Source organism: Mercenaria mercenaria, chromosome 4 (genome assembly GCF_021730395.1).
Source record: "Mercenaria mercenaria strain notata chromosome 4, MADL_Memer_1, whole genome shotgun sequence".
NCBI lineage: Eukaryota > Metazoa > Mollusca > Bivalvia > Venerida > Veneridae > Mercenaria > Mercenaria mercenaria.
The window spans coordinates 6,293,837-6,307,154 of record NC_069364.1 but is presented as its reverse complement, the minus strand read 5'-3'; positions in this window follow the sequence as shown (position 1 = coordinate 6,307,154).

The window sequence follows — 13,318 nt, the reverse complement described above, 5'->3', positions numbered from 1 at the left end:
ATTTTTTAAATCACACCTGTTTCTATCGATTTAAAAGTTGTGAATGAGTAATTACGACCTTCTTTTCTTAACTTTAATCGGACAATTTTACAAGCTGACCATGATTTTTCTAAAATAAACGCAGGAAGTTTCTGTTGTATGACACATCTTTGGATTTGGGCAAGAAATTTACGCTCTTGCATGGCGATATTTTTATATGGTACTGTATACTTAAGTTTATTAGAACTATTTCTTTTAGAGAAAAAGTGTGACAAAATAGTTTGTTTTTTTTTAATTATTAGGAAAAATTCTGTTTTCTTTTTCCCCTGGAAAATTGTAGTAGGTCAGATTATAAGGTTTCACATATACTGCCGTGCTATATTAGTTAACTTTAAAAGCAACGTGATAGATGAAGAGGTGGGATAACCAAAGTCGTAATTAAAAAATCAACAATTACTTCTTCATTGTCTTAATTTTGGTCATAACATATAATGACACCTTGTATATATCACCGGTCAGAAGATTTTCTTTATGACCGATCTATATCCCACGCATATTTAGTGGGCAGAAGAAAGTGAACACCTTGTAGCAAGACACTTATTTAACAGTTTTCCAGTCAATGGTAAACATTATTACCTGATTCTTAACATAAATCACCAGTCCATAGTTCGCACTATTGACCGGTCAATAGATAAACACTGAATGTTGCTCGGCTAAAATCGGAACTAGAAGATAAAAAAGTGGAAAATTATTTCTGATGTAATGCAAACAACACTTATTGATTGGCTTAAGGTCAGTTGGCAAAACAATTGGCACGTGGTCCTTCGGACCTATGGTAATGGTTTTGACTACGGACCATCAAGCAATTCGATGTACAAGTGTATACTGTGTGCGGTCGGTCCTTCGGATTTCGGCCTGATAGTTTTGACTATTGACTTGCATGTCATTCATTTAGTGTATGCTATAAGTCATTGGTCATTCGGGCCTCGGGCAATACTTCGATGAGTTTGTATTATGTGTCAACAGTCAATCGGGTCACGGGTTGATAGTTTTGACTATTAATCTGCATGTTATTCAATAAGCCGTATTTTCATTATCAATTTTGTCCTTGGTTCGAACTTGAACAAATGTCCTTTGACAACCGGCAATATCGCCCCCCGAATCCCCCAAGTTACTATAGCCGTACAACTCAGTCCCAAGTGCAGCAGAAAGCGCAACAACAAAAACTGTTTGAGACCCCTAATCGGTATCAAGTTCTTTCCGACAGTGCTGTAAACCCAAAGAGAAAAGCAGGTTCGCCTCTTGACATTGATTATGCGGCCAAGCGTGTAGACTCTGGAGATACAGTGCTGTGTGACGATGAAATAGTCCCGATTACATCATTTGCAAGTTCGGAAATGTTAGAGAACCCATGGACCAGAAATGACACTATATTGAATCTTCCGGAAATACCCGAAGCAGAACCTCAAACCCAGTTATAGGCCAAGCATGGAGAGTCCTGCATAAACAGTGATAGCTATGATAACTGGTTTTCAGTAATGACAAACACTTTTTTAAATGGTCAAACATGTTTCTACAACGGGAATTTTAACGGTGGATTAAATAATTATCAGTGCATATTGCCTTCTTTTCAGCTATATCAAGCACAAACTGTGCTAGTGAGTTACACGGACACCTTAATAAATAACCAGTTTTTGAGTGGGCGGATTTACGGTGTCGACAATATTGATAATTGTGACTTGTATTTTAAGCAGTACCCATTGTATAATTCTTTTCATGAAAATTACGGTAGTAATACCGCACAAGGTCGTAATTATGTTATAGATTGTTGTAGTAATCCTTACTCAATTTTGAATGATTGCCTTTGGCATGTAACTGATCAAAGTACAAATTTGTTAATAACAAATAATCATAGTGTACCGTTTTCAAATAATGATGTTCTATGCGATACTTTACAGGTGGAAAATATAGATGTATATGGAAGACATTTTGATGTCAACTCAAATAGTGATACATGTCGCACATTACCGTTTTTTTCTAATGTATGCGATAGTAAATGCATAACAATGGAAAACAGTTTAGATTTAAATCAAAATGTAAGAAATAATTTGAATTCTAGTGATACGCCCGCGCCGCGATCGGAAGGGTCAAATTGTAGAACACCGGGTACAAATGAAAATTCACATAAAAATTCAAAAAATGATGTAACCGTTGAACATACTTCTTTGAAAATCCTATCATTAAGTGTATGTGGATTAAAATCGAAAGTGTATACACCAGAATTTATTGAGTTACTGCAAAGGTATAATATTATAGGTTTGCAAGAAACAAAACTAGATAATTTGGATTACATTGACGTTAAGAATTTTGATTTTTACCGCAAGTGTAGGAAAGATATAGTTAGAAATGGACGGAAGTCAGGCGGACTCGCGTTACTTGTTAATAAAGACGTATCAAAATTTGTAAAAGTGATAGAAACAGATTGTAAATTTGTTTTATGGTTTAGTATTTCTAAACAGCTTTCACAGTCAGATAGCGATATTTTGTGCGGTGTTATCTATATTCCTCCCGACTATTCAGAATACTCATCTGAGGACCCATTTATGGAGATTCAATCCGATTTTATTAACATTTCGCATAATTATAACGCATTGTGTCTTTTTGGGGATTTGAACTCGAGAACTAAAAGCTTGAACGACTACATTGATGTAGATCAAGATTTTTTCGATTCGCAGAATTTAGATGATATATATGATGAGTATAATGTTGAAATGACAAATTTTGAATCCTCCTCAAGTGTATACAAAAAACGTATTAACATGGATAGCTCAGTAAATAATTATGGTTACAGATTAATAGATTTTCTACAGTTGAATAATTTGTATATTTTAAACGGAAGAACTAGGGGCGATATACCAGGAAAAGTTACATGCAAAAATGTTAGTACTGTAGATTATTTCTTATGTACATCAAATTTGTTCAAGAATGTATGTTCATTACAAGTGTTAGATTTTTGTCCAATGTATTCTGTTGCACATAATCCGTTATGTGTCTCGTTTGATATTGAACGCTGTCATGTTAAAAATGATACATCACCGAATTTTCCAACTGTAAAACTCTGGGATAATGCAAAATTGAATAATTTCGTTCAAAACATTGATAAACTTGAAGTGCAAAAAATTCAAAATAAATTACAGGAGCTAGAACAACATAATTCATTTAACCAAGAAACAGCGGATGATGTTGTAACATCAATATCTGAACTGTTTTTAAAATGTTCGCAGGAGTCTTTTGGTTATCATAATTCACATAGTAACAAAAATGGCAATAAAACATCTGACTGGTTTGGGTTACAATGTAAAAAGTCCAGAAGGGACTTCCATAGAGCTAAGTATTTATATAAATTAAGGAAAACTGAAAATAATAGAAGTAATCTAAAAATACAAAGTAAGAAATATAAGAAAACTATGAAATTTTATCATGACAAATCCCATAAAAGAGATATTGAAAAATTACGCAAACTTAAAAACTGTGATCCTAGGAAATATTGGAAAGTTATAAATGAGAAAAATCAAAATAGTAAACCCGAAGCAAATATTTCAGACTTGTATAATTATTTCAAAAATGTAAATTTTTCCCATAATATCGAGGAAGGCATTAATGATATTGTACCAAGTGAACAATTGAATAACAACATAAATATTCCAATTACACAAAATGAAATAGATTTTGCAATAAAATCATTAAAAAACAATAAAGCGAGTGGAGTGGATAAAATTGTAAACGAACATATTAAGTCTACATATCACATCATGAAAGGTATATATTTGAATCTTTTTAATCTTGTTTTTAATAGTGGAGTTATTCCAGAATCGTGGACTATTGGTGTTATAAATCCCATTTACAAAAACAAAGGTGATATTTTAAAGCCAGAAAATTACCGACCTATTACACTTCTTAGCTGCTTGGGCAAATTGTTTACGTGTGTAATTAATAACAGATTGACTAAATATATAGAAGAAAATAATGTTTTGCACAACTGCCAAGCAGGATTTAGGAAAAATTTTCAACATCTGATAACATGTTAATACTTCACCATTTAATTCAGTACCAAAGTACTAACAGGGGAAAATTGTTCTGTGCCTTTATTGATCTTAAACAAGCGTTTGATACTGTATGGCGAAACGGACTTTGGCAAAAGCTTTTGAATCTTAATATTAACGGTAAATGTTTGAAATTAATCCAAAATATGTACCAAAACATAAAATCGTGCGTTAGAGCAAATTCTGAATGTTCGCAATTTTTTACATGCAATGTCGGCGTTCGACAAGGAGAGAACTTGTCACCTCTTTTGTTTTCATTATATTTAAATGATCTCAATGATTTCTTTCTTCAAAATAACTTTGAAAGCGGTGTTACTATTGCAAGCTATCAAAACGGTGCACTACGTGACTTTTTAAAGATTTTTATATTACTCTATGCTGATGACACTGTTATATTATCAGAATCAGAAACAGGCCTGCAGAAAGCTTTAGACCTTTATGCCCAATATTGTGACCAGTGGAAACTGACAGTAAATACTTCAAAGTCTAAAATAATAATTTTCTCTAGAGGACGTCAGCCTAACTGTAATTTTCTTTTTAAAAATGAACGTATGGAAATAGTAAATGAATATAAATATCTAGGTATTTTGTTTAGCAGAAATGGCTCTTTTAATAAGTGTAAATCTCATATTGCACCTCAAGCAAACGAGCTATGTACAGTTTGATTAGAAATTCACATCGCCTTGATCTCCCAGTAGATCTTCAAATTGACTTATTTAATAAAACAATCAAGCCTATTTTGTTATATGGTGCTGAAATTTGGGGAACAGGAAATAATGAAGTAATCGAACGAGTACAGTTGAAATTTCTAAAGTACGTTCTAAAACTTAAAAGGTCAAACCCGGGTTACATGGTATATGGCGAGACAGGTTGCATGCCTATAAATATCGATATAGAAGAAAAAATTATATCTTTCTGGTCAAGAATTGTCAACAATGAAAATGATAATTTTCCAACCAAACTCTCCTCCATTATCTATAAAAATATGTATGCTATTAGCAGAAATTGTAACCACGAATCTTTAAAAAAAAAAATGTCCGTGGCTGTATGCTGTTCAACCTATTTTAATTAAGTGCGGTTTTAATAATATATGGGATCAACAAACATTCACAAATAGCAAATGGCTTAAAATGGCAGTTAAATACAAACTAAAAGATTTATTTATAAACGCATGGTACTCGTTAGTTGAAAATTCTAGCAATAGCACATTCTATAGATTATTCAAAACTTCATTTGGTCAAGAAAAATATCTATCAAATACCCCCAAAGTCTCTATTGCATTCTGTCATAAAATTTCGCACGAGAAACCATAGGTTACCTGTAGAAACAGGAAATTGGACAAGATTACCATTAAACCAAAGAACATGTAACAACCGTGAAAATAAGTTAGGAGACGAGTTTCATTACCTTTTCGAGTGTAACCTGTTTTCAAATGAACGAAAACAATTTATCAAACCATATTTCTTCAGAAATCCGAATGTATTTAAATTGGAACAACTTATAAATACTGGAAATAAAAAAGAGTTTTTAAAATTGTGCAAATTTGTTAAAATTATATTGTCACAGCTAAGATAAATGAATTTTGTATTTCCATCTCCGTACATTTTATGACTCTCCGATGCCCGAATGGGGGCATCATTTATTTATTTATATATTTATTTATTATATTGTAATACTGACATATGACATCTAGATATGAAAGGCGTTATTGTGAAAACATCATATTTTGTTAGAATTGAATTGTACTATTATTTTATGAGCCTCCAATATATTGTTAAAATATCTTACCTCATTTATTCAGTATTCATGAAATGAGTGAAATAAAAGGTTTTTGACTTGACTTGACTTGACAACAAGTAATTACTTTTAAACCATTATCTATCTTAACGACCATTTTAGGTAAACACGCTCATTAAGTACCTGTTTAAGTATATGTTAGTTTCTCAATATCGATTTCAGTAATATTTTTCATCTTAAAAATATAAAAATCAAGTTTTGACCATTAAGTGATTTAAGTAAATAATACAGTCAATTGGGTATTGGTAAATTAAATATTTGTTATAATAAAAGCAGAGTTCCACACCAAAGCAAAATCAGAGAGCCTAGGAAACGCGGTGCAAATTCTAACGCGATAGATTATTGCGTTGTATTTTAAAACATTAACGTAGGAAATCGGGATATAGTTTCAATTTTGTCAGATAAATCTATTTATTAGTTTAGAGTCTTCAATATTTTTATTAAATTAATGAAATATTAGATTTAAACTGAATAATTAGATCTTACATGTAAGCCGAGCTCCTGTTATATAGCAATGTCTTACACAATTCCTGGTTTTGACGATGACTGGTTGTTTACGGAGATATTGGCCGCACAATTTTGGTATCTCATACCTAATCACCACCCTGTGGTAAATGTCACAGATTTCGTATCACTTGGCCTTCATTTCTGTGATTTTTAGACCAAGCATTCAACTCAACATAGAACCAGGGCAAACAAAAATATGTATGTTTAATTAAGAACATCCTTTAAAAGTGATATGTTAAAGTCCGCTTGTAAGAGAGACCTTGGCATGAAACTTGTCAACTCGTAGAACAGGAGCTAGGAACAATTCTTCAGTTACAGAACGAGCCGTATCTTCAGATTAAAATATAGACTTTTCCCGGATTTGGATGTTTTGTAACGTTAGAAAATGTAGTAATACACATATATATTAAAGGTTAAAGGTCACTAATTCAAATAACACGACAACTTCAGTGTCGAATTTTTGTTATCGTTATAGAACATCAGTTTTTCCTACACTTATTTTTTTGAAAGTTTATCATAATTTAAACAAAACATGAAAAGGAAATATGGGGTTGAATGGTTCCTAGTATAATGCCAGTCAGTGATGGTCTAGTATCCTACAAATGGCACATATTTTCTCTTGTCCGCATAATACGCCCCTACTGTCCGTTTTGGTCTAGTATAAACATGAAAGCCGTCTCATTTCTTGGAGAATGTACTCTAGCAATGAAAAAGTATGATTAAAGCACTCGATTCGCAATATTTTGTGCAAAACAAACGGAAAACTTAGAATCTATTAATTAACACTGGACATCTTTCGAATTCACCGCGGAATTTCATTTTGAACCAAATTACTAACCTTATTTCTTAACTTAAAACTGTGCCATCTAATTGAAACGCTTGTTGGCTAAGATAGAACGTATACAAGTCAAATCATAAAACATGCAAACAAGATATGATCCATTCTGATGTATTCTTTTGTTTTAGATATTTCAATGGGTTATGCACTAGTATTCGGCATGGCCGAACTGATGTTTTTAATGTGTTTATTATTGTATGTACTTGTATTGTTTATACACCGATGAGACTATAATAAAGAATAAAAATTAAAAGTTACAGCGGTACTGACAAAACAAATTGCCTTTTCGTGTTGTCTACATTGTAATTCAATAATTTTGAACCTGACACGAAGGTGTGTATCAGGCCAATTATATAGTAGTAAAATTGCAAACTTTTGAACGCGCGAAAAAAATCAGTAATTGGAACGAAAAGAATTTTAATAAATAGTCAATTCTATTAGGAGTGGCAGTGTTTAATGTGTTCTTTATCGTGTTTCACTTTGGAAACCGTATAAACATAACAACGGAGGACGGGGAGATACAGTTTTCATTTTCTCGGGTAAATCTGTTTTCTTGCTTATACCGTTAAAACGTTTTTTCGTAAAAAAAACAGGAAAATTTCAATTACCGATTTTTTATAAAAAAATACCGGTATGATTGGTAACGTCAAATAATAGTGACCAATGGCGTTACACATAAAATGACTTTACAATAGTAATATTTTGACGTAATTACATACCTAAAATTATTTTCCATTGAGTTTCAATGGACCGCGATCGTGTAATATTTTTCAATATTTACGTGGAACGCTTTTATATCGAACGTGGAATGTTTTCTTAACGTTGTAATGGAAAAAAAAATCGCGTCCACGCGCACGTTGCGACAAGTTGACGTCATTTTCGCGGAAAATATTAATGCGCGTCGGTTTGGTTTAAACATATTTTATTCCCAAAAATATACAAAATTATATTGAAATTCAAACATTACATGTACAGTAGATGAAAAGGATTAGAACGAAAGACAAGTCTTATAGAGTTCTTCTCCTAAAACGGACAGATAAATTATTGTTTCGCAAAAGTACAGTGAAGCTTTAAATATAATATCTATGGGAATGTAGTCTAGTATATCAAAAAATCATGTTTCTGGAACAACAATATGAGCGCTAATGAGAGTAGAGAAGTTAGAAGTAGTTCATTAAATTTTCTAGAAATATAACAAAGGGGTAAAATAGTGTCTCGTTGAGGTTCAGAAATATTTACAGGAATCTCTTACTTTCAGCTATATAACAGTGTACATTTGTGAAAATATTGACATTATCCTCGTCCGGTAAAGAAGTGTTTCCATAAAGAAGAAGGTTTTCGTCGATATCGTAGTTCTGAAGGTTATTGAAAAGTTTTTGGCGACAGTCTGTATATAAGGTACATTCTAATAGATAATGGGCATTCGTCTCCATCTGGCCGCATTGACAAAGAGGCGTGGGAGATATATTTCTAAGAAATAGATGTTGATTGAGTGCACTGCATTTAGTCCGTAATCTTGTGTGAAGAACTTGGAGCTTCCTTATTCCGACATAATAGTATTTGGGTATGCAGCGAATATCTTTATTCAAGTAATCTTTGAAAGAAGATAATGTTGTTAAATTACGAACACTATCTGTTAAGAGGTTCCAGTCACGTATCACTGAAGGCAGAAAAGAATTAAAGTATAAAGTGGTCCTGGACGGTATACCACGTACATTGTTCGGATTTCTTAAATCATAGCGATGTTCAGCTGGATGAGGTATTAGAGTTGAGAGATATTCAGGTGTCTTATTTGTGTACATTTTAAAGAAAAGAACGAGTCTATGCTTGTATCTGCGCTCTGACAGACTTTCCCATGGAGATTCTTCATGGAGTTTTTCAAGGGAAACTAGTTTTGTTGCACCAGTAGCTATACGAGCACATTCGTGTTGGATTTTGTCAAGTTGATCTACTTCATAATTTGTACAATTACTCCAAACAACATCGGCGTATTCGAGAATAGGCCGGACGAAGGAAGTGTAGATAGTTTTCAGAGATTTCCGATCGATGGAAAACTTGATTTTACGCATGACGTTGACTCTTTTCCATGCTTTGTGTAAAATATAGTCAATATGTGAGTGCCAGCTACAATCGCTGGAAAGAAAGACACCAAGATGTTTGTGTTCAGTTACTTCAGGTATTAGCTGCCCAAACATAGAGAGTACAGGATGGGGAAATGTATTTCGTTTTCTTGAGACAAGGAGTGATTCCGATTTGGAAGGATTAAATGTAACAAGCCATCTGTCGGCCCAGGCAGAAATTTTAAGAATATCACTCTGAAGGAGTTCAAATGCCTCACGGGGCTGTTCAACAATAACGTAAAGACTAGTGTCATCGGCAAATAAGTTGATGGAAGACTGAATGTCCATGACTATGTCATTTATAAACACAAGAAAGAGCAGAGGTCCGAGAATCGAGCCCTGAGGGACTCCTGCTTTTATTGTAGTCCATGATGACTTAGTGCCAGGAAGAACAACACGTTGACGTCGGTCACAAAGGTAGTCAGAGATCCAAGCTAGAAGGGAACCTGATATGCCCGCAAACTTGAGTTTTGCTAATAGGCCTTTATGCCAGACTTTGTCAAAGGCCTTACTGATGTCAAAAAAGACTGCTCGAACTTCCAGGCCCTCGTCCAGTGATTTGCACAAGATATCATATATGTATGTAAGTTGATTCACTGTTGAATCTCCTGGAATAAAGCCAGATTGGACTGGGGTCAAAAAGTCAATGTCTTTCAGGTGGTTGAAGATGTATTTAAAGATCAGTCGTTCAAAAACCTTTTCAAGTGTATTTAGAAGAGAGATAGGACGATAGTTATTTGGAAGTGAAGAATCACCCTTTTTAAATATCGCACAAACATTAGCTTCTTTCAAACACGTGGTACTTTACAACTTTGTAGGGATTCGTTAAAAAGATCACAGAGAGGTACTGATAGTTCACGAGAAGTTTCTAAAAGGATTCTATTACTTATACCGTCTGGGCCAGTGGCCTTATCAACATCTAGAGATTTGAGGATATTTTCCACTTCACTTGGGGTCAGTTTGACTTGTTTATTAAATTTTCGGAGAAATTCTTTTCGTATTTTTCCTGTCTTTCGTTACAGAACGATCATTTAGACATAAATTCATTATTTGATAGTGGTATGTAATAAAAAGGTTATCAACTTTGTATGCACTCGTTCTATCGCGGATAATATTGCCTCTGCAGAACTCGTACAAAGTTAATAACCTATAATTATGACATACTCATTTATTTACTCCGTTAAATGTCAATGAAACCTAAACGTCAATATTTTTCTATATAAAACGGCGTTAAACCCAAAACAAACAAAATTTTTCCATATTGACGTTCAACTTTCATATCGGGTGTGTTCAGAACAAATTTATATCATTTATGAAACAATTTTAAGTATAAATGCGTATGTAAAAAAAAAGATTATTAGGTTGCATCGAAAAATATGCACTAGCTCTTTCGTGGAAAAATATTGCGCTCCTAAAGTCGCGCAATATTTCCGCTCTTTGTTTAAATGGAAATCAAATCGAGTCATGTTAGAACTGGGAAGAACATCTGCTTATTATCTAAAAACAATGCTAATTTGCTTTATCTTTGAAAGTAATACCAATATCACAATTCAGACGCGAATGAACACAACACACATGACCAAATTTGTAATCTGTAATTTTTGCTTATCAAAAACAACCTGTCACCACGGCAAGTAGCAACAAGAATGTTATTGTATGCCTTATCTTCGGCGAAACAGATAGCATGCAATAACATATTCTTACGTAATTATGGCGCGCAGTAGGCCTAACTAAAATAAGTGGTGCAGTAACTTACTGACAACTAAAGGTTATTATCAGATTTGGTGACCTCCCTAGCTTTTTGACTAGAGCCATTTTCATAACACGTATTATATAAATGCATTAGGCCGTACAAAAAGTCCAACTTTCAAAGGTAAATCAAATACATAAATGTGTATATTTATGATATTTTCACATGCTGGGATATAATCATGAACAAAATTGTTTTTAATCAAATTCTTCTCTTTTCACACACACGCACGTACACACTTGTACGCACGCTTAGAAATATTCAAACATTCGAAATGCGAATAATTATAAACCACAAAGTTTGCTACAGATATTAATATCTGAAGGTCGAGTCTTTAAGATATGATATACCCATGTTTAAAATATTATTTAATTATCAGATTTTTATTAAAATCTAGAAAATAATGTATTTAACTTGGCTAAATATGCTGTATTAAAAGTTTGCAATCACAATTAAATTCACATCTAGTAATTTCTGTTTAAACCTTGGTGGCGCTTCATATTTTTACTGTGTTGATGAATACATTTTTCTTTGTATATAGCTTTTTTTAAACATAAACATTTTTTATACACACAAATGTTTATTTTATGTTTGCCTTCATCCTGAGTAGTGAATGTTCATATCCTGAAATATGATATTTGGGCATAATGTCTTAAAATCGTTTGGTAATGACATCACAATAATCGAAATCAAAATTCCGAAAATGATTTTTTTTTAATATGCTAATGTTATTGTAAGATTTCTGCCGTGTCGTGTTGTCGTGGTTGTGTGATAATAATACGAGAACACGACTGGCAAACAGGCCTTTTGTCGAGATTTTGTATTGTCAGGCTGTTGAGAACAACACATATATCACACAAACCAACGACAAATAAGGATTGCAAATCCGCCAGATTCTTCAACAATTTGTCAGTCATATAAATGACGGTGTCTTCTTGTAGCAGTGAGCACAATACCAAACTTTATACTGCAGCCTCACTAGAATATCACGCCGTAGACACGTGACATGAAACACCACACAGTCAAATTATACTGACACCAGGCTAACCAGTCCTAGTACTATCCTCTCAATTCTGAGCGCCAAGCGAGGAAGCTACTAGTACCATTTTTACGTCTTTGGTATGACGCGGCCATGGATCGAACCCACGACCTCCCACACTCTGAGCGGGCGCTGTACCACTAGGCTACCGAGGCCGTATTGAAGGGTAAGAAAATGTTGTTCTGACGTCCTCAGTTGGTCGCCCTGTCGTCTTCTTTTTTTTTTTTTTTTTTTTTGTCTTCTATCTTTAATTTCCTCATCAACCCGCAAATGCAAAAACTCGACAAAACAAAATTAGCCGAGTTGCCGTACTGGCGACTTAGCAGGACGACATAACATCGTGAAGATTCGATATCACACGAAATAACGATTCATACAGGTACTAGCTCGATTTGTTTTCTTAACTTGACATTAAATAGGGGAAATCAGATAGTTGGATCCACAGACAAAGCGATCAATATAGGATCTACTCCAAGATCGAACATAAGAAAAACAAAATTCAGTATTAGATCTACATGTACATAGTCCAGAAACGGTGACAAAAGTCAATGATAAAAGCTCTGCGTTGCATAAACTAAATCAAGTTTGTCAAAAGAAGTTCTTTAGAGTGAAAATTGCGGTAGCGGAAAAAGAATGTGGATCGAATCATTACTTTCATTTAAGAGTGGTGTGATTACAGATTTTATTGAAATGCAAAGCAGAAATAGAAATTGCAGAATAACAATAGGAAGAAAATATTCTATACGGGATAATACCCGCAACACCGATGCCAGTGGATAGCGAATCTACGACATGTACTAACATAAATTATTCAGAGCCCTTTTTTGTCTGTTTCAGTATTCCTGTTATTTTACCATAACACAAGTCGCTTTCATAAAAGATTATTTTTATCAAATCTGCATTGAATCGGATAGTTACTATTGTAGTCATATTTTGCTAACATTAATTGAGTTTGTCCTGAAACATTTACGTAAGGAAATAAAACATATTTGGCCATGAAAACAAAAAAAATGAGATAACTGCAAAATTCTAATTACATCTAACGGCATTCAGAACATGTATAACTTATATACTAGGACTCGCGAAAAACCTTCCACAGAAATAGTACGCTTTACGTCAGAGATTTTACTATATTTATTGGCACTTAACACTTGTCAAAAATATATTTCCTCCCATTTGTAGTTA